The 23,141-nt window shown below is 35.1% G+C and overlaps 1 protein-coding gene across 3 annotated transcripts in view; it reads right to left on the bottom strand.

The window, feature by feature from the left end:
• Positions 1-23,141, bottom strand: part of LOC123529789 (metabotropic glutamate receptor 3-like) — a 115,681-nt gene that overhangs the window by 46,137 nt on the left and 46,403 nt on the right. The gene's annotated exons all lie outside the window — the stretch shown is intronic.

The following is a 23,141-nucleotide window of genomic DNA, read 5'->3' on the forward strand; positions in this document are numbered from 1 at the left end:
AGCTTGCACATCCATGCAATCTGGGCATGATCTGCATTGCTCATCATTCAGTCAGTATCTTTTTGTTTTGGTAACCACCCCTTTTAACAGTTAATTGTACTGTCCAAACAGAAAGATGGACAAGTTCAATATAGAAATTTAGCATGGTAAGGGTTAACGAAGTCGTCTGTGGTCATTAACATTCAAAACAAAAACAAAGGTTTTCAAAAAAAAAAATATTTAGGAGTTCATATTTAATTTAAGCAAAACAGTGCTAATTAAGTAATAAAGTTTAAGAAATATATGTGATAATTATGAACATGCCTGTAGTTCATCGTCATTTATTTTGCATTCGTGTTAATCACGTGATCTGATGTCATCATCTGTTGGCAGATGAATATATTCATTTAGATCATTAAAAGAATAATTTCAATTTCTTTTTTTTTTGTTGTTTTATATCCGAATTGTTACTTACATTAAATACAATACAGCATGAGCGATTAATAAAAAAACTGTGACTGCATTCATATTAATAAATAATAGCAGCTATTCCAAACCTATATTATAGACCTAGAAAATCAATTCCCAACATTTTAGCTTAACAATCTTTTCCTTTGATTTTGAAGAAAAAGAACAACACTTAAAACAATGTAACGCAGATCAAGATACTGTTAGTGCATATACATTTCATTTTATTTGAATAAAAGAACAGAATCAACTTTAATTACATACATTAGTAAGTACAGAACAATTTTATATTATCGACAGAAATATACCTTTTCCTGTGAACAGAATAGTCCGCACACACTTGCGCCACCTCTCAGATATACCTCTTGAATTTTTTGTATGCTAAAACTTATTCGTGAACATAAATTATTCAATTTTTATCGTGTTTGTGAAATGAGCTGATCAATGCACAGATGTCTACAAGGCGTAATTTACATGTAATTGCCTCTAGTGCTACAGTTTATGCATAAACATTGAGATTTCAGTGTAGAATCTGATAAGAAAAACTTAACGGAACGCAGGAATTTCAAGTACTGGTCCGGATTTGTAAATTTCGTACAATTTTTGGCAGACCCCTAAATCGCGATCACATTAAAGGGCATATATTATTTTTATAGATACATTTACCAAAAAAATGCTTTTAGGAGTTAGTGTTTGATCTTTACAATCGTTATATAAGAAACGTATCATTGTATAAGAAACATAAAGAAACATACCGTTTATTGTTTTGCTTGTGAGTGAGTGAGTTGGGTTTTACGGCGAATCGACACAAAATGGTCATATATCGTTGTGACTGAGATATATAATTGAGAGCAGAGGTGATTTGAGGAGTGCAACAATCTACATCACTCATCTCACCCGCTCCACTCCCCACTCCCGCGAAAAAAACAGTAGTATTCTAGCGCATGAACCAAGGGTGACTAACACAAAGGTCCCTTAAGTCCTAAGGTGGTCGTAACGTTACCTTTTCTTGCTCGTAGGGACTTTTTTTATTAATTCATTTTCTCGAAGTAATGCCGTATCTTAGGTTGAAAAATGGTGCATCTACATGGTAAATAGATAGAAAAGTGAAGAAATTAAGTTTTGTTTTACTTTCTGATTAATTTTTCATTTATAATCTAGCTTTTCCCATTCCTGTTGCTTTTTTAAATCGATAAACAGGTAATTTCCTTAAAAATCTGGGGTTTTTCGTCTACCTGCAAGGCAACTCTAATATCAAACCAAAACAAGAGCTCGTCCAACACGAAATGTCACCCTTGATGCATTCAGTAATTGCACGAGGAACAGAAATTATTTGGTCACTGTGTACAAAAAATACTGCTCTTGGTCAAAGCGACCTTGACCTTTCACCTATTGACCTCAAAATTAAAAGGGTCATTTGCAGGTCACGATAAACCTCCCTAGTAAGTTTCGTGATCCTAGGCCCAAGCATTCTCAAGTTATCGTCCGGACACATTTTTACTGTTTCAGGTCACTGTAACCTTTACCGGTTACCTACTGACCTCAAAATCAATAGAGGTCATCTGCTGGTCATGATCAACCTCCCTTGTAAGTTTTGTTATCCTAGGCCCAAGCGTTCTCAAGTTATCATCCAGAAACGGTTTTACTGTTCTGGGACACTGTGTCCTTGACCTTTGGCCTACTGATCTTAAAATCAATAGGGGTCATCTGCTGGTCATGACCAACCTACCTATCAACTTTCGTGACCCTAGGCCCAATCGTTCTTGAGTTATCATCCAGAAACCGTTAAACTGTACCTGGTCACTGTGACCTTGACCCTTGACCTACTGGCCTCAAAATCAATAGAGGTCATCTGCTGTTCATGACCAACTATCCCATCAAATTTCATGATCCTAGGCCCAAGCATTCTTGAGTTATCATCCGGAAATCGTTTTACTGTTCTGGATCACTGTGGCCTTGACCTTTGACCTACTGATCTCAAAATCAATAGGCATCATTTGCTGGTTATGACCAACAATTCCATCAATTTTCATGGTCCTAGGCCCAAGCGTTCTCGAGTTATCATCCGGAAACGGATTGGTCTACAGACCGACCGACCGACCTACCGACATCTGCAAAACAATATACCCCGTCTTCTTCGAAGGGGGCATAAAAATAGTATTGAGCAATGGCATTTTATTTAGTAAAAAGGACATAGAGATACGAGTATTAATGAATATTTGCAAGATCTTCAAATGACCTCAAACACGCAAGTCACTTTTTGAATTGATGGTATAAACATTCTAATGTTCATCAAAACTTTTTTTTTTAAAAATCCCAACGTGTATAGAATATCGAATATTTTCAGTCACTGTTATATAAATTGATATTTCGTATTTTAGCTATAATATGGTGAAAGAAAGAAGACAACTCAAGTTTGCAACGCGTTTCGTATTAAGATTGGTATGTTAGCTATATAATACTGATACTTTCTTCTGTCATATGTCATACATTTTGCTGTGTGATTAACGCATCTTTTTCTGATTCCTACTTAAGAGGACATGTTTGAAGAAATATCAGATCTCGACATTAAGATGTTCCACATTTTAATGTAATTAATTACCTAGTTCAGTGATTAATAAAACATTTCTGTTGCATATGCATATCTGAAACTCTGGGATACGGTCAAAATAAATGTACTTGCCTAATGCAGAATTTGGTACTCCTAGTCCTACCGTTTAGTGAATATTTCACAAATGCCATTCATATAATAATTTCTATTGTAGACACACACTTGTATTTCACTGTAAATGGTCATCGTTCTCAAATGTAGATTTATATCAACAAAAGCTTTACCTCTATCACAAATAGTGGATGCTAGGCTAACATAATTTGATATCCTTTCATGATCCTTTCATGATTCAAGCACGTCAATAAAGAAATTTTAGTAATCTTCAAAAGATTTACCAGATATAATATTGATTCAAGTTTAGAGGTCAAAAACGTTTACTGTATTAAAATGACAGTATATGTTATCAGATACATTTGCATCATGATCTAAACACTACTAAATGCAAAAAAAGAAGTGTTCACAATACTATAGAAAACATGGTCCGATGAAACTGTTTTTAGACGTAATTAGCGAAACGAATACCGCAAGGTAAGTCTTTTTGCCTTTTTAGTTGCCAGGATCTCATTACTTGGTAATATGAACATAAGTTGCAGTGTCATTGCATTTGTAAAACAAAATGAGAAAAAAAAACTTGATTACTGCGTTCGAATAATATACAGACAGAAACCTTAATACTGTAAATGTAAGTAAATTCAAAAAACAGCGTCTTATATAAACTGGAGATGTATGTATATCTACTTTTATTCTAAGAAGTTTCCTGTCAAAGTCTTCGATAGAAAACTATAGACTTAAATTACTCAAATTCAGAATTAAAACAAACAATTATAGCAAAACTCATTTTGTCAGATGTGTTGAACCTAATGATAAATTCGTGTTACACGTTTACACGTTACATTGTTTCAAAAATGTACGAGTATCTTATACGAATAAAAATTTAAGTATTTATCATACTAAAAATGTATATTAGTGTAGTACACTTTCAGTCTTACACATAATGTCTGTCTCAAATCAGCTATGTCATACATTGTAGATACCAGTATAAACTTTGATCTTCTCTCTTCAGTTTCAAATAAGGTCCAGTATTGTAGTATCAGACAAGGATGATGGTCAAAAGTGTTGCCCATAATTATATCAAAACAGTATCTTACAGCTTTTCATTCGGAACAATAGAATAGTCAGTTTCGGAAGTGTCTAGATTGGCTACCTAAGGCAAGTGGCTACTTAATTAATACCTGTAGGTGACCGCTAAGCCAGGATGCACTGTATACCTCTGTCACAGTTCAACATTAAATGTGTGCGAAAAGTCTCTTGAATTTTCATTTCATCTTACATCTCATCCCCTTAGCCTTTAAGCTCTATTTATTGATTTTCATTCTTTATATTTATATTGTCGAAAAATGACGATATGCCTGTGCGTATGTTAGTGTGCTGAGCTACGTGCCTGCCATGTGCATTATAGATCTACGTAGGTCATACTGGCCAGTCGCTTTTACAAGAAGCCGCAAGTTCTCTTTCTATTCCTAGAATGTTTACCTGTGGGGAGATTCAACTGACCCACACAAACGGAAAAGAACTCCCCTTTTCACATCCTTCAGAATTGGTTGCACTACGCCCTGACTCCCATATATTATATGTAATAAAATAGGCCTGTTGAAACTCACCAAATAGCTACTTCCAAACATTCACAAGGATTACATGTTTCATTTGCGGCGTAACATTCGGATCTGAATTGAAATTCGCACACGTCCCATCGTCATTTCGTACTTTGGCAGTTATAACCGGAGCAGTTATTTACGGAACCTGAGAATTGGGAGGTTGGGGGTTGATTACATCCTCCACCAGAGAAGTTTAGATACCAACGTTTTCTAGCTATTTTATCTTCAATATATGCTTAAGATTCAAAATAAACCGATGGTATTGTTGGTGCCAAAAACAGAATCATTTGAAAATTATTTAGCGGTTTATTTTCACTTACTTCGAAGAATATTCAGCGCGAAGGTGCTGTTGAAGCGTCAAATGCAGACGATAGGTAATGCCGCGTGGACATGTGGTATCATGATCAATTGATGAAACTTTATTTATGCTGTAATCATTAATTGAAATGTATATGAATGCTCTTTTCAACCTAATGAAGTTTAATATGAATTTTATGTCGCAAACAATTTATTAAAACGCATTCTGCTCTTATCTCAGTGGGGAAAATTATATACATGTATATATATACATATTGTGTATAACTTTGTCGCTATTATGTATATTCAATGCATTATTGATCAGTTACAGACTGTTTTAGTACAATTACATAATAAACTATTAACTTTTCCTGAGAATCAGATCACAAATGTGGCACTTGACCTCTTTTACTAGGAAACACACAAGGGTGTCTATTGTAAGCCATTGATTTCGTACGACTGACTCCCCATTAAAAAACAAAACTCATTTAGACGGGGTAACCCCTGCGCGTGAGCTGATTATAGACCAATGCAAATGCGACTTTAGCCTATGTGCTTTCATTCTGTTTACTTCCGGAAAAAGCTGACGGTCACCTGACGTCATTTTCTGTGTTGTCAAAAACACGTATGCCTGGCGAGACTGTATATTAAAATGTGCCGGCCGTCCTAAGGATATGATGTTATGCAAAGGTCAAAACAATAAGATATTTACTTACGGACTACATTCGTTTCCATCCTTAATAAGTATTTTCTAATTGCTTTAGTTAGAATAAATCAACACAAAAATAACGGAAATAATTACAAGTTATTACATATTTTTCCCTTGTAGTCTAAACTCAAGGTTACAGCAAGGTCAAATCTGTCCGTCATATTTCGTGTCCAGAACATATCTTAATAATCATTCAAGATATTGACTTTGAACTAAATGCGTAGGTAGATGGTGGTAGGACGATGTACAGAGCAACTGAACTTGGTCGTTAGGTCAAAGGTCAATGTCACAAATTGGGTTCACATATGTACTTTGTATTTTGTTTCTAGAGGACAACTTCAAAACTATTCAAGTTACCGATTTTAGACTTGGAATAAAGACAGGTGGTGATAAAGTGATTTTAGAAGGGCAGTCATCCATTTCACTCACCCCAACACACATTAACACCCTTTCCGCCTCCTCCTATGCCTCCTCCCCCGCCACTCCACCCGCGGAAAATAGGTTAAAGAACAAATTCTTTTTCAGGGTCTTATCACCGCTGCCACACACCCTCCTTCACTGCCACATTACATCCATCTTCCTACACATGCAAACAACACACATTCTTTAAATTTTACTTCTCTGTCGGGCGTATATTACTCCGCCTTGTTGAAATTTTCGGTGACCCATTTAGAATGAATACCTGCCAGTTGTTATTTCTAGCGTTGCTTTAACACAAAGATGCAAACATATGAGGAGTCATATGAGAAGATTTCAGGGAGAATTTTATAACATTATTGGCCATTTCATTGTCTTGTTCTTAGACAATGATATAAAGAATATTGTTCTGTATTAGAATGCAGCTGTTTTGTATTACAAATCAAATACCATAACAATCCAGCCCTCATCTCTAGAAGATATATTGACTTAACTAATATAAAGCAAAACTTAAATGTTCTTTGAATATGAAAACACCTCTGCAGGAGCATTGAAATGGACACGAGAAAGATACTAGCGTTATTCTTTGATAACAGTGATATCTGTTAAGTATGAGATGCAGTTTATCATATCAATATCCCGTGCCATTTGTTGTCATATAAATCACACACCTATAATTATATCCTGTTTCAATTACCAAGAAAAATGCAGATCAAGAAATATATTGATATATTTGAGCATTATGTCAAGTTATGAACAACCGAAGCATCAATTACTGAATTGCTGAGGAATCCATATTTATGAGATGGTGTCATGTCAGAAACTGGGATTCAACTGTGTTGGTGAAAATTAAATAGTGTTGTAATAATCGGATGGAATAAAGCGCAGTAAGTTCACTCCTCTCTCGGCCCTCAGTAAATGTTTTATACATTTCAGAAGAGTACCAGCCTTGCTTCAAGTATACTGAATACACTTCTGTTCCGAACAGCAGCTGTTTATAAGTAGAATTAGTTAAGAAAGTAATTTATGTATTCATGACAATTATTCAAAACACTGCTTGCTTTAACACCATTTGTTGTCTTCAAGTTCATAGATTACTTTTAACAAGTGCCCCCATCCTGCAAAATAAATTTTCTGTGCAGACGAAAAACTATTTGTTATAAAAGCAGTAAGATGCCTTCGAGCCTGTTAGATATTACACAGGAAAGCAACCAGAATCTTCATTAAGGTTCAGGCTACTGTACTTCAATGGTTTCATTATAGCTTAATTTCCAAGAAATTCTCGGGGGTATAATTTCATTGAACCGAAATAGAAAATATAAACAGTCTTATTATTGCCTTTAAAATGAATAAACTGCCTTGATAGAATGCCTCTTCTTTTCTCAAATCATAACAGATATTACGCTGCCAGTGTTTAGATCTGACACTGGTTATATAAAGGAAGGCATGTAATACAAAATGACTGTTTCCCTTTGAAACAGATCTGACGACAAGCGGCTCCATAAAGTTAAACAGTATCAATTACTATTATTTCGTTTATTCCTTGAAGCATGTTTGATACTTCAATATTTCTATTGAAACAAATAGACTCTAGACATTATGAATACCATGTCCGTTTTTATATATGACAAACATCGTTACGACTGCATTAAAAAGCACTTCCTTTGAGGTTTAGGACAATTTGATAAACAGCTATTATGTGCATAGAATACCCTGTGATGATCTATAATACAAGTCCTGCTGTCTAACCACAGTGTCATGTCTAAGCTGAACGAGATATTGCATTTTAACTGTGTGTGTTTATTTTCGCATTTTTTTTTTATCAAATAACATTTTCATCCGTTTGATCCTAAAACAAAAACTGATGTTGCAATTTGACGTGTTTTTCTGATATTGTATGATCTGTCAGAACAGGAAAACATCTAAAACAATTACATTTAAACAGGGAATAAATGCGGTGCTCTCATAGGAGACATTTGCTTTTTGTTCAGTGTATGATATATCTATATAAACAAATTTACTACGGTTTTATTTGATATATTTCACTTTTATACACATAGGAATATTTCATTTCCTACAATTTGCTTTCTCTTAATTTACAGAAGATAATTTATGACCTGATAGTGTCATGCAATGTTCATAGAACGGTATGTTTCTCATATATACTCATTTAAAGTAGTTTGCATTATAATGCCCCTGTGTCTAGAACCATATGTCCCACAGAGTACCAACAACAGTACTAACCTCACTGTTTCCCGAAACACTCCTATATACTGTACAGATAACTATCAAAGAGAAAGATATGCTAAATATTACATGGCATTCTATTTCAACTTGACGAAAGCTATATTTGATAAGTTCTAGTCTCCAAGTATAATTTTTTTATCATGAAATAAACGGTTTTTTTTTATGAAAAGTATCTGAAGTAGGCCTAGCGGCTACAAAGCATAAGGGTCAAGGCTTTAATTAGCAAAAAAATATATCTGAATATTTAGAGATGAAAATTTTAAGTAATTTTCTTCCAAGTTTCACCTGACAGAAAATTTAGTAAAATACAAATTGATTCCAGAGTACCTATGCGATGAATTTTGTGGCGTCTTAGCGCCTTGTGGTATGGCGGTCGTAAAAAATATCACCGCACTTGGATATTTTCTGGTCCTTCAGGATCAATGAGTCCATTCAATCTTTGTAACAGAATTCAACTTAAGTTGGTGCTAGGGGACGTAATGGGTGTTACACTTTCTATAACCTGTCACATAACCGAGCCTACTATTATTTTGCTTTGTTTCATTCTATCCTCTTACAAATTTTATTCTAAAATAATACTTGCAAAACGAAATAACTTTTTCTCCCTAATATCGTACAGACAACATGATACCAGTGCATTTTCCTCTTTATTTTATATCAAATGTTACATCTACCGACAGTATTTTACTTTATCAGTACTTTTAGAATAGTTCAGTGATTTGAAACCGTACCTAGCCAGTTTGACGTATAACATTGCTCCTTATCAAATATGTAAAACTATTGAAATGTTGTGTCTAGGAGTTATGTCATGCATGATAAAATGCGTTTGCTCAAACATTTGAACATGATTAAGATTCCCTTTACTCTCTTATGAATGCAATATCCACTGTTCTGTCGAACAAGAAATACACATGCAAAAAAATAATTGTAAGCAGTATATTGAGATGTTATGCCTATTCAGCTAGGAGTTATGTCATGATAAAACGCATTTGCTCAAACATTTGGACATGATTAAGATGGATGCAGTATCCACTGTTTTGTTGAACAAGAAATATACATGCAAAAAAAATAATTGTAAGCAGTAATTATATGCTCATAGAAGAAACCATCAAGAAAAATAACCAATTAGATAAATATCAATTATCCCTTATTTTGTAGAGATTTACCCTAAGCCTTCTTTACGCAAGGGAAACAATCTTATTATATAGTGAAATTGTTGAGTAAACACCGTTTCTTAATCCTAATCCTGTCCATGTTTTATCAGTGCAAAGGAAAAGTAACCTATCTATGATAAATGCCATGTATAATTACACAGTTATGCATCTAACAGTCTTGAAATTGATTTCTTCGATTTTCTCATATTTCTAGATATTTTTCCCATACTTTGACGCATATGTATGGGTAGTTGAGATTGTTCTCTTTCCAGCAGTAGCCTTTTCAACATATTTCACCTTGTGAAATTCTGTGGGTTTTGACTTTTTAAAAAAAATCGTCTGTTTGTTGACAAATTTCACCACAAAAAATGTCCTGCTTTCCCCAGGGCAATCAATTATTTGATCTTTACATAGTTTTGTATTCAGGTTGCTAATCCATGTGGCAAATATGCATGCTTTTTTCATGGTTAGAGGTAAAAAGTGGGTAGTTTGGATGAGGTACTAGGTCAATTGTCACCTAAGCCTATCATAAAGTCTTTGCGGAGTTGTCTCCATTTTTTCAAAATATTTCATCCGGGATCATTTTTTTCAGCTCAGATAACTCTTTTTAAGGAAATGATATTTTAATAATTTTTTCAGTCCTTGTATTCTGATGCAGTTAACTTCATATACATATAATATAGATAGCTCCTGCTTGAAGTTTGTAATTTCAGTTACAATGCCTATATTTTGGTCTGGCCAGAAAACTGACTCTTCTTCATTTTGAAATAAACACATTTACTGTATTTAAAAAACAACAAAAAACAAAAAAAACAAAAAACATTCTTAAATTTCTTTAATAATAAATAAAATTATTATTGGCGACTTAGATGCATAACATCAGAATACTACTTGTATATTAATAGTAAACATTTTGATCTGCGTGTTTTGTCGATTATACAATATTGCTGGTAATGTAATGTTTTTGTCAAGTACTAGCTACTTCCAATCTTGAAGCGATATAAAATACCGACATGGAAGATATTTCATTTTCTTTCAGGAAAAGTAAATATTTGTAAAAAAAACTTCCTATAAAGTCAATTAAGTACTTTTTTTTATTACACTTCATGTAAATCCTCCAGGAAAATATTAATGCAGAGAAGTTTTATATGAACTGCTAAAATATAATTCATTTTAGTTTTCTGCACATGAAATTATCGAACGAAATACGGAAGTGGAAAGTTTCTTAGCTGATTATTGAATGCCACGTACATATGCGGAGATATGATGGCGATACACCATAGCGAGAACGTTGAAGGTGCGATGGCGTTGCGCAACTCTGCAGTAGGTGCAGCCGTTGTACCTCGAATGATAACCATGAAAAGACAAGGTGTCGCGCGCAAAACCCATACCATAATATGAAAGGTAACAGTCATCCTTGGAATTGATAGGGATAAAGCTTGTCTGGTATCCAGTGTTATATTCGATTTAAAGATTTAAAGATAACTTGGTATAAATGATCACATCGATGTGGCAAGGTGCCGCTTGAAAAACCACGAAATTGACTGAAAGGACAATGGCACATTGGGAATTTATTGGTAAAACAATGGGGACAATACAGTACGGTATTTAACGTTATCATCGATTGAAATATTTTGAAATTGAAGAGGAGTCACGATCAAGACTCCGGTCCGTACTTGAAAGGTTGAGGTTACATTTAGACTGTTAAGTGTTTGTCTTTTCTATTGTGTTTGTTTCTGTGTCCTGATAGGTCAACGACAGAGACAATACCAAGTGAAATGAAGTGTTATATATAATTTCAAGGTAATATGTTCAACGCATCTCTTACATTGGTAGTGCCTATCAACAATGCCTCTAGCTTTTATATGTACATGTATTTAATGTTTGGAGTTCATTTTATTCAGTAAGAACGCAGAATCTGGTAGGCATCCGAAGAGTGAGTAATGTGCTGTGTTGAAAAAAACCCCGAATTTTTCAAACGTATGAGGAATTCGTGCGAATATTTCACACAAAAAATCGTACGAATATGTCACACATTTTTGAAATTTACGTTTCGCATCTATGCCCCTTTTAAAACAAAAACATATTGTGTCACTTTTCTGATTTGTGATTGTTCGGCCGTATTTGTAACAGATATGTGAGGAGTTCGTGGGAGTTTTGTTTTTATGAATATTACGGTTCAACAGAGCAGTACATGTATTTTGGCAGTTGATCCGCCTCCTTGAATGTGGGTGAGCCATAGTAGACATATCTAGGAATCCCCAATTAATCATTAGTTTTGTTATACTTCATGGTTAAATGTATTTTTTGCAGTTAAGAAAAAATATGAAAATAAGTTGTTTTTTTTTAATCCTTGCATGTTATTGGATGAAAAAGATGTTTGAAATGAAACAGCTGTTTGTCAAACACATATTCCGAAATGATGACATGTTGCTCGCATATAGTTATGTCATTTCAAAAAATGTGACCTTGCCCTTTGACCTTATTAACAAGAAAACAACAGGGGTTATATTCTGACTACAATCATTCTATCATGTTTGAAAACCATAGACTCAAGCGCTGTCTAGTATTTGATCAGACACTTTTTCAGTTTCAAAGTCACTATGACCTTGTCACTTCATTACTGACCCCAAATCAATAGGATTATCTGACCACAGGCGATCATCAGCCGTAAGCCCAAAAGTACTCCAGATTATGATCACAAAGCCGTCTCTTGTTTATCTTGAGCTTTGTTCTGTTGACACAGAAACGTTAAGGATCAAATTCAATCATCTGATGAAGTTTGACAATTGTAGTGCAAAGTGTTCTTTAGTTAAGCAAATTCGCACATTCTGGTCAGGATCCATGGTGTTCGCTTTCAAAGCCTATTGCAATTAGAGAAACCGTTAGCGAACAGCATGGATCCTGACCAGACTGCGCGGATGTGCAGGCTGGTCTGGATCCCTGCTGGTCCATGGATCCATGCTGGTCGCAAAGCCACTATGTTGGTTTTCTCATGGCACGGCTCATATTAATTACCAACTGAATTCTTAATGATTTCCGGTCTTCGCCAAAAGCAATGTTTTAACATTTTCTTCGTGTTTTTGTGTTAACTTTCAGTTTGACAGATTTTCTTACATAGGACAAGGCTGCTTCTTTTGTACAGTTACAGAGTTTGCTTACTAAGCCAGCATGACCAGATTTTCTGTTCTATCTCATAATTCTTTCTTGAAAAGAAAACTATATCCTAGTGACCCTATGCAAACTATTATTTGATCGTACTTGTTTTCTTTAAAGCCTGTGTCTTGCCTGAACTAACAGGACCGGGAACCAGTTTTCTTTTTCTGATATAACTGAAACAAACACGGTACTCTCTCGGGAGATATCTGCTCTTTGCCCCATGTTGTAATCGACAACACTAAAACCATTTTTGACTTTGATATCCACAAGAGCAGTGTCTTTTCAACAAATTTACTGTCTACACTTTTTCAGAGACACGACATGTCATTTTAATGATGGTAATTATTGCCTGAGGTAGATGTGTGTGAAAAATATGGTAACCTTGCTACACTGGGAACCACTCCAGCAATATATTCTGTCTTAACAAACAAAAATAGTAGAAGCACAGTGCAAATGAAAACGGGTTTAACGAACAAGAACCTGTAACCTATATTTCTATAGATATTTGATTGATCTATGATCTACCATTCAAACCTGATAACGATATTCTCAAATATTATAAGTACAGTATATATCGCTTTTTCGTTCTCAACAGGCCCCTGGGCCAACATCTGTTTTCATGAAAGCAATGCAATTCTTTTAATCCTTGTCTGAAACTGTTTACTAAATTAAGATTTTAAATCTCAGCTTTCATTCAGCGCTAATCTTCTCTTCAAGCGATATAATACCTACCGCTTGCTCTTATAGTAAAATTCTGTCGTCACTAAAATAGCAAGTACCTTCAAAGGGCGACCATGATCCAAGAGGTTTGCAACCCATAATCTGAGTTTTAAACGGGCATTTTCATTGTGATATAACTTGATTTACAAGGGACATTAAATAATAATGCAACACCCTAAATAGTTCCCAAAGATTAAAGACTTTACGCATAGTAATAGCTGTAATATATGCTAAATGTCATCGATATTGTTCAAACTTTAAGTTAGATTCATTCTAAATTGTTTCTAAATTCTAGGCAAAACCGCTCAACGCATCTTATAGGTATCCTATTATAAAACAATTATAAAACATAATCATTAAGTCTTTCAATAGCTATACTCGTGCTTTAAAACATTAATTACTATATAGTTTTCAATTACATAATTAAGACATTATAGATTTTCTTCAGGACCAAAGCTTCTAAAGTTAATCGAGTTTATTTTCAATTTACTGCTAATTTGGATTTAATGCAAAAAAAAATCCATTTAGGCAGCCTAGATGTATCTATGACGTACCATTTGGGTCAAAAGTCTGAAATCGCTCGAGCGGTACCATAATACACGGTAAGTGTGTAAATTTATCTACGTTATTCACCGAGCGGAGCGGGAAGTTATGAGAAAATAAGTTACCAATTAGACTAATAAATATATACAAATTGTCAGTTGACATTGTTCAAACAAAAACAACGTTTTTATAACGTTTTTATGGGAACACTTAAAATTGGCTAGCGGCAACCTAATTCAATTTGCAAGAGAACTTTAATATTTCGAGAAGTCTGAAAACCTTTGTTACTTAATCAAATGTAGAGCAAGGCGAAACTGATGACAGCAATTGGCATGAACAGTCGGCTTGCCTAATTATTAGACAGCATAAAAGGTATAAATACTTTTAATGTAATTTCATTTTCAACGCTTACATTTTCTATAACTCAGTCTCCATTTCAATCGTTGTAAATCTGTCAGTGGCTCCTTACTCTTGTAGGTGGAACTTGTACAATGTTTAAAATCTTTAATATTTTTATTTATAATAATAAATTTCAAAATATGCGTTATTACCAATTACCATGAAATGTCTGTCTTGGTATTTCACTGTATTGAGCCTTTCACTGTTTAAGCAAAGCAAACTATTCAGTATTTCTACAGAGGTAAGCGCTAGTGTCTGTATTTAAATAAGCGACGACCTTTTTACAGTTTTTCATTTAAGCCTTATTAAGAGAGTTGATATCCTATTTCATTGATTACAGACTCGTACAGGGAAACCATTCTGCGTGGATAGAAAACACGAACTTCATATAATGCGCATAATGTTCAAATGGTGATTGCTATAAAAGATGAAGACTTAGGACATCCGTGGTCACTTATTACTCTGAATAGAAAAACCTGAAATGATAGCTCTTAATCCATTGTTTATAACAGGACTGACCGTGGAAACGAGTTAAGTATGTACAAACTGGATTACATTTCTTGAATTTTAATATATACGTGGGAAGAAGATGCGAAAATAGTAACTTACTGTTGTATAAATGGATCAGATTATTTTGTTTATCCCAATATGGCATACAGGTTTTAATGCAGGCTGGAGTAATTTAGAAACCACTGATTTCAACTTCAATCTTTATATAAATTTAAGTGCGTGTAACCGTACTTCTACTCTTATTTGTAAAGAAATCGTTTACATTCAAATATTACCTTTATTGAAAGACCGCAAATGAAGTATGATTATTTAAAATGTAGTTAAGTTTTGCTTATAAGCGTTGGCTGATAACATGTTAACAAATTCACTCAATATACTTATAAAAGGTCTAAAAGATAATTTTACAGCTTCCACTGTTTCCATATGCATATTTTCGTAATAGTTTTATCAATCAATAACACGTAGGCCTTTATTAAAGAATTATGCAATTAAGCTATGAATTGAATTATATCTTATTATTGATAAAATTGAGGGCAACTCGTAATTGCACGTAAGTACAGTAGACTTAGTGGACTTAATCTCTGTAATTCTAGTGGAAGGTTAATCACTATTTATCGTGGCAGTTTTACTGAACTGATCATTACGCGGAAAATGAACCAAGGAAAATATCAATCTGCTTGTATAGAAAGACATCTTATAAAATCAATATACATATCAAAGATTGTTGTCAGATAATAGCAGCTTTAGCTCATCACATTTTATGCAAAATACAATTTAAGTATATGGATAAATTCGATACTTATTATGTCGTAGAATACAGTTAAAAACTCTTCGATTAGATTAGAAAATATCAAATATTTAAATGTTTTCTACATCTTCTTTTATCAGATATAATTTCACTTAATGTTCGTGTATGATGTCCCTCAAACTGTATCTGAATTCAGACATTGATAGCGCGGTTATCTCAAAGTCTAGATCGAATATCGAGTCCTGGTCATCATTTACGTATACATTTTAATCAGGTCTGATTAGATAGATACCAATTTTATTCTTCATGTGCATCTGTTTGTGCCATTGAACGAGGTGTCGAGTATGATTTCCGCGTCGATTTGGACAAGCATAAAATGTCTTATCCACACACTATTCATATCGAGAATTGCCAGTTAAGTCAGTCTAAAAACACTGGACTTTGCTTAGAAAAATGGCGATGAACCTAGTCAGACAAACAAACGAAAATAAATGAAATAGCCTTTTGATTTATTCAATTAAGTTAAGTCATGTGGTAAAGACGACGATACCTAAGAAATGGTTTGGAGTATTTTTTTATTCACTTTTTTTTGTCCATCCTGAGACATACTTCAGACGTAGCTTGAAGGATTAAAAATGGTAATAATGGTAAAAATGGTAACTTCTACAAGTTTCAGTGATATTGTTTGAGGAACACAAGAGTTATGCATCAGTTCTTATACATTGTGTACTAAATAGGGATACTGTAACCAAGCTTAGTGAATATGTAGCTTTCTTTGAGACTGGACAATTTAAACGTGCTGGTCACTTGGGTCAATGTCAAGGCCGCTGCTGCTACAAATAGAAAATTGTTTCATGCTTACCAACTTCAGCAAGGAATAAAGTATTGCGGCCAAACTTAAATTTAGGAAGCTTGCATCGAGGCCATGTTTGAATTGTTTTTGTTTTTTTTTAAGATCATTGGTACTCAAAACAGAAAAATGGTTTTCCAGCAGCTTCAGTCAGTAATACGGAAGTAGACCAAAACATGGTAAATAGGTAGCTTTTAGAAACCAATGGTTTTGCATGTATTTAGTGTAGATTGAGTAAAGGTAATCATAACTAAATATAGAAAAAATGGATTCGACCAATAATACTGTTAGGGATGGGAAATCGTGACTCTTAACTTAACTTGTATAATAGGTAGCTATTATGGATACCAAAATCCAGTTGCATTTTAGGTGGCTTTGGTCAAGTCTATCCCATTCGGCGGTGATGTCATTTCATTGAATTTGCTTGTTTCCTCTTCTTTGCTTTTTGTCGCCTCAAATTGTTGTCTAGATTGTTGACATTAATTGGTTGTTCTGTTTTGAAACTAAACTTACTGACAAATATTCATAAATACAAAAGATAGTTTCCTCATCTATATCAAATATCTGTGCAGATAACGCCTCGGCAGCCTAGTGGTAGAGCGTCCGCTTCGAGTGCGGGAGGTCGTGGTTCGATACCCGGCCGCGTCATACCAAAGACGTAAAAAAATGGTACTAGTAGCTTCCTCGCTTGGCGCTAAGCATTAAGACGATAGTGCTAGGACTGGTCAGCCCGGTGTCAGTATAATGTGACTGGGATGGGAATCATGTCACGTGTCTACGGCGTGATATTCCAGTGAGGCAGCACTATAAAGTTGGGCATTGTGCTCACTGCTACAAGTAGACACCGTCGTTTATATGACTGAAAAATTGTTGAAAACACGTTAAACCCGAACACACACACACACACACACACACAGATTTCAATGGAAGATGTGGAAATCAAGTAATATCAATGCTACCAGACTGCATAATGTTATTGATTTAACAAAATACTCTGGGGAAATTACTTATTATTTTTTGATAAATACAAAATCTTAACACTCCCAACACTAAAAAGAACCTGCAATGCACTCAAAGTCATGATGCAATCTCGTTTATCACCAGTCCGTCCTTCAACTGGTTGTAACTTATTATAGTAGTCATATATATTAACTTTGTAGGACAGAATCAAATGGAACAGTCGATAATGGGACTCGAGGGATTACGTACTAGGTCACAAATGAATACAAAATACATGTTTCTTTTCTTATCAAATGGCACGATCTTCACGTTTTCCTGTCTGGAGTACTTCTTTCACGAAGACATTAACATTCCATTAACTATTCATTCTTCAGTTTTACTGCTTTTGTTTACTCTCAAAAACATATCGAAATCAAAACGCAAACGAACGGGGGCACTTACGTCGAATATAATCCACGTAAAAACTTAAATAATTGACTTTCACGTAAAATGTAAAGAATAATGTTTTAAAATGTAGACAAATAATAATATCTTTGCGAAGAGTTAAAGTTCTTGATATATGCCCAGGAAAAGTCTGTATGACCATATTTCACCAGATCACGTTTCACACGTGTGAAGAAAAGCATTATATTCACAGATGTGAAGAATGGGATCTCATTTTTCAACGTAACACTGTTACGTATTTTACACTTCCTGTGAAGTTTTGTGATCGGTGCAGATTTTAGATGTGACATGAAATCGCATCCTTCAAATTTCAATATAATTAATATTACCAAAATAGTGAATGTTTACATCTGAATATTATTTTGTTCATACTGCTGGAATGTATCTATCGTATGTTATATGCTACTATGCCTGTTTCCATAGGAACTTATCCATCAATGGGAGATGTTGCGGAGGCGAAGTTGGTAGTGCGGTCGAATTTGTTGTTGCTAGGCACTGTCACCATAGTGGCTAAACTATGGTATCATACATGTCCTTTTGTTAGAATTTCGGATCTGGGCAAAAATAAGAAAGAATAACAGTAACAGTTACATTTAGTAGTAGTAGTAGTAGTAGCAGCAGCAGCAGTAGTAGCAGCAGTAGTAGTAATATAGCAGCAGCAGCAGCAGCAGCAGCAGTGTTGTATTGTTGTAGAAGTAGCAGCAGAAGTAGCAGTAGAACTAACAACCCCGGAAAGGGCATGCATAACTAGGCTTCATACTAGTTAAGTTTTATCAAAAAAATTATTTGGTTTGTGTATTGATTTGTTGCTAGTCTTTCAAATACGTCATAGATGTAAGGGAAAATTGTGGCTGGATCTGTGGTTTTCTTGCAAATTTAACCACGTAAACGGATACAATTGATTAGTATCTCAGCCTAAGGGCATATGGACATTTCTCAGCATATGGACATGTGAATATTTGTTGCATATTGTTATAAAAATGTTTGCGATGATTATTTCACTCTGCTGAATGTAAGAATGATTTTATATTTTTGCTATTAAAATTGAAGTAAAGTCTGTTATTCAACACTGTCATATTCATCAGTCTGCAAACATTTTAAAGGCTTGATAAATTTGTCAAGAAAGATAAACGACGGAAACATCAGTTATAGAGCATTGTGTTTGTATTAAAAAGTGTAAAAATCTGTTTCCACACAACCCTGCTTAATCAGTTAAAAAGAAAAAGAGTTATAATTTTCTTTTTTACTTTTTAATCTGTTTGATGAAAAATACTTTTTACTTTCATACTTGTTCAATAATAGAAACGTTAAAACGTAGAAACGTTGAACAAATCCGTAATTTTATTTCTTTACTTCAATGCTTTTTATACGCCCGTTTGAAAAAACGGGACGTATTATGGGAACGCCCCTGGCGGGCGGGCGGGCGAGCGGCGTCCACAGACTTTGTCCGGAGCATATCTACTACATGCATGAAGTGATTTTGATGAAACTTGGCACAGTTGTTCACCATCATGAGACGGAGTGTCATGCGCAAAAACCAGGTCCCTAGGTCTAAGGTCAAGGTCACACTTAGAGGTCAAAGGTCAAATTCAAGAATGACTTTGTCCGGAGCATATCTTCTTCATGCATGGAGGGATTTTGATGAAAGTTGGCACAATTGTTCATCATCATGAGACGGAGTGTCATGCGCAAGAACCAGGTCCCTAGGTCTAAGGTCAAGGTCACACTTAGAGGTCAAAGGATACAAGAAAGAAAACTTTGTCCGGAGCATATCTTCTTCATTTTAGGTGTATTTTAATGTATCTCTACCTTGTAAGGAGTTTTTTGTGGACTTAGAAAAACAAATGACTTACAATGATTACTAAACAACCACAAAATTAAAATTCCATTTGCAAATACAGGTGCTAGAGTAAAGAAATTTGCTGTGACGGGCGTATATTGTGACATTCTTGCACTCTTGTTTATATTAAATACAGCATAATTTTAATCAGTGACCTTTCACTATCAAAAGAAAAAAGTATTCTGCGAAAATTATGAGGAATTCTGGAAAAAATACACACTCGGAACGAAATGCTGACTTGGAGAAAAACTTCTATTTGTAGCTTTTCACACCATGCAATTCACTTACTAATTTACTAGGCGATACAGGAGAGGATAGATCGGCAAATACAATACAATAAAACAAAACTGAAGATAATAGAGCGCGTTTGTCCAATCAGCACAGAACGCTCTGTTAATTTAACAATGCCTCTTTGAGATTTTCATTAGAGATATGTTAGCTTTTGGGGAACAAATACAATTTATGTCTGTCATTTTATCACCATCAGCTGATCTCTATGCCAGCAGCTATTTCCGGGATAACAAAACAATAGCTTCAATCGTTCTCTCAAACAGTTCACCTAAATCAAGCGTATTAAATAGTTTTACTGATTTTATAACGAATCGTTATGTTACGCAACGAACATTTATCTGCAGAATATTCAATATTTTAGATGTTAGGAATATGTATGCCACTTCATGTCTATAAATTAAACATAAACCGATCATTTTAACATATTTAAAATTTATACCTGGCTCCTTAATTCTATGACATCGGCTTAATGCATTATCAACACATGTATTACTACCAGTATTATCTCCATGCCTGCGAAACAAATACTATGGTTACATTACCCTTTTAAACTTACTATATATACATACATTGTAGTAAAAACAATGACTAAAACTATGGTGGCTGATTTCTGCCATTTCGCGTTTTCGCCACGCAACCCCGCCGACAGGTTAAAATAGCGCGGGCGCGGCGCGAAACCTCGCTTTTTAGTGGGGACGCGGAGCGAAAACGCGGTAATTAGCGGGGTCGCGGGCGAAAAGTCGATAGTTAGTAACTCTAATGGCGGGGGCGCGGTGCGAAAACTCGACGTTTGAAGTGCGCTAATTATCTTGTTTTCGTCCCGTGCCATCCCCATTTTAGTTGTTAAATATCGACTTTTCGCCCCGCGCCCCCGACATAATGCGAGTTTTCTCCCCGCGCCCCCGACATTGTAACGCGTAAATTTCGGCTTTTCTCACCGGGACCTCGCTTATTAGCGGATTGTCGCCACGCAACCCCGCCGTTTTATTTCTATAATTTCGACTTCTCGCAGTGCGACATTTTGCATTTTCGTTTTGTAAGTGTTACGTTTTGCAATTATACATGTTGCTGATTTGTGGAATTTCGACTTTTCACCCGCGACCTCGCCAAGTGAAACCATGAGGATTAAGATGGTTAAAATGGCGGGGACGCGGAGTTTTATCTAATTATCGTGTTTTCGCTTAGCAAGGTCGCGGAGTGAAAAGTCGAGATGGCACAAATCAGCCACATAGATAATTGCAACACGTAACACTTACAAAAACGAAAACGCAAAAAGTCGCGCTGCGAAAAATCGAATAGAGAGAAATAAAACAGCGGGGTCGCAGGGCGACAACCCGCTAATTAAAGAGAAGAGGTCGCGGTGCGAAAACTAAGTATTACAATGGAGAGGCGCGGGCGAAAACCCGCTAATTGTCTTGGTCGCGGGGCGAAAAGTCAAGATTTAGTAACTAAAATGGCGAGGGCGCGAGACGAAAACAAGATAATTAGCGCTCTTCAAACGTCGCGTTTTCGCACCGCGCCCCCGCCATTAGTGTAAATTAATGTCGACTTGTCACCCCGCGACCCCGCGTTTTCGCCCCCATTTTAACTCTTTTGTAATCGAAGTTGAAAATTACGTTTTTCGCTCGGCGGGGTCGCGAGGCGAAAACGCTAAATGGCAGAAATCAGCCACCATATAAAACTGTAGCAGACCGATTACATCTTTTCACATTGCATAATTGGGATTTATTGATTTTCTCCCCTGTCAAGGCATCTCTAATGTATTGATTTTACGTTGATTTGTCTGCTAATTTTGCATTTAATGTAGAATAATGTGTTTAAGCTTCTTAGCAATACATTAATTCCCAGGAACTGGAAGTTCTGAAGAAAAAGGTTAGCATTCAGTCATGCTAAAACTTTCGATGTGTTTTATATTTAACTTAATATAGTTTGGACAACTTATTCATATTGAAAGCTTTGTGTTTGACAAAACTGTTTAGCAAATTAATATTTTTTGTTCTTGGCACTTTACACAAGTAATAATGTGAAGATATTTATATCCAAACGACAGTTATGATCTTATCACGAAAATAAATAACGACATAGCATGCTTGTTCGTTTTTGTATCAAATCTATCAACTGGCAACAAAAATATTGAAATAGCGCGTAGGCATGTCATTACTAATTGCATTATAAGATCTCTAGCTTTTGAAAGCTATCAAAATCTAAAAGTTTACAAAGTTTACAAAGAACACCTCGACGGTTTAAAATAATATTATTGTGAAAATTCGGGTAAGTGGGACCGGTAAGAAGCGAACAGTACTGTATAAGGGAAAAAAAGAATGCCAGTATAGTAAAAATTGAAAATTGAGTATAAAAATATTTTATTCTTTTAACAGAAGATTTAAGATAAGTCTTTGCTTCCAGCAAAGTGTAAAAATTGTCGGCTTTGTAAGCATGCAAAGGGTCCATGCGGGATTGTGTGCGTACCTCAACTTGCCAATGCATATCGTAACGGTTCTGTTAGCATAAATGCATATAAAATTTTTAAATGATATTTTGTTTCCTCACATCAGATGTAAGTTATATTTTCGTATTATAAATCACCAATCTACTGAGGTGAATCGTATACGCATTACGACAAATCGCCAGAAACTCCATCCGGCGAAACGATTGGAGAGCACGGCTACAGAACAATCCTGGCAAGAACCATAATTTGGAAAGTGTGACAGAAATATCTTCATTATTACTACTTGATAACGCTTTCTCTATAAAGCATAACGTTTTCTTCCTCAGAATAACACTATGTTGTTGTACTTGAAAAACTGCATTCTATAAATAAAACAAATAAAAAAAAAACGCTGTAACGGAAAAGTTAAGGTCATTTGGAAGCATAGGACACAACAAAGCAAAATTAACAGTAGACTCGGTTTGACAGAATCTGTTCAAGAAAGGTTATGGAATGTGCAACACCCTTTATACCCCAAGCACCCCCTTGGAACTCTTATTATCGCCACATACTGCCTCGACTCAATGACCTGAAAATATCACAAAACTGAGTCTAAGGCGGGGAAGACTTTTAACAGCCGTAAGACATGTTTGAACCAAAATTCCTTAAAATTGTAGGAAGATCTATCCTGATAAAAATTTCGGGAAGAACA

Source organism: Mercenaria mercenaria, chromosome 13 (assembly GCF_021730395.1).
Source record: "Mercenaria mercenaria strain notata chromosome 13, MADL_Memer_1, whole genome shotgun sequence".
Lineage (NCBI taxonomy): Eukaryota > Metazoa > Mollusca > Bivalvia > Venerida > Veneridae > Mercenaria > Mercenaria mercenaria.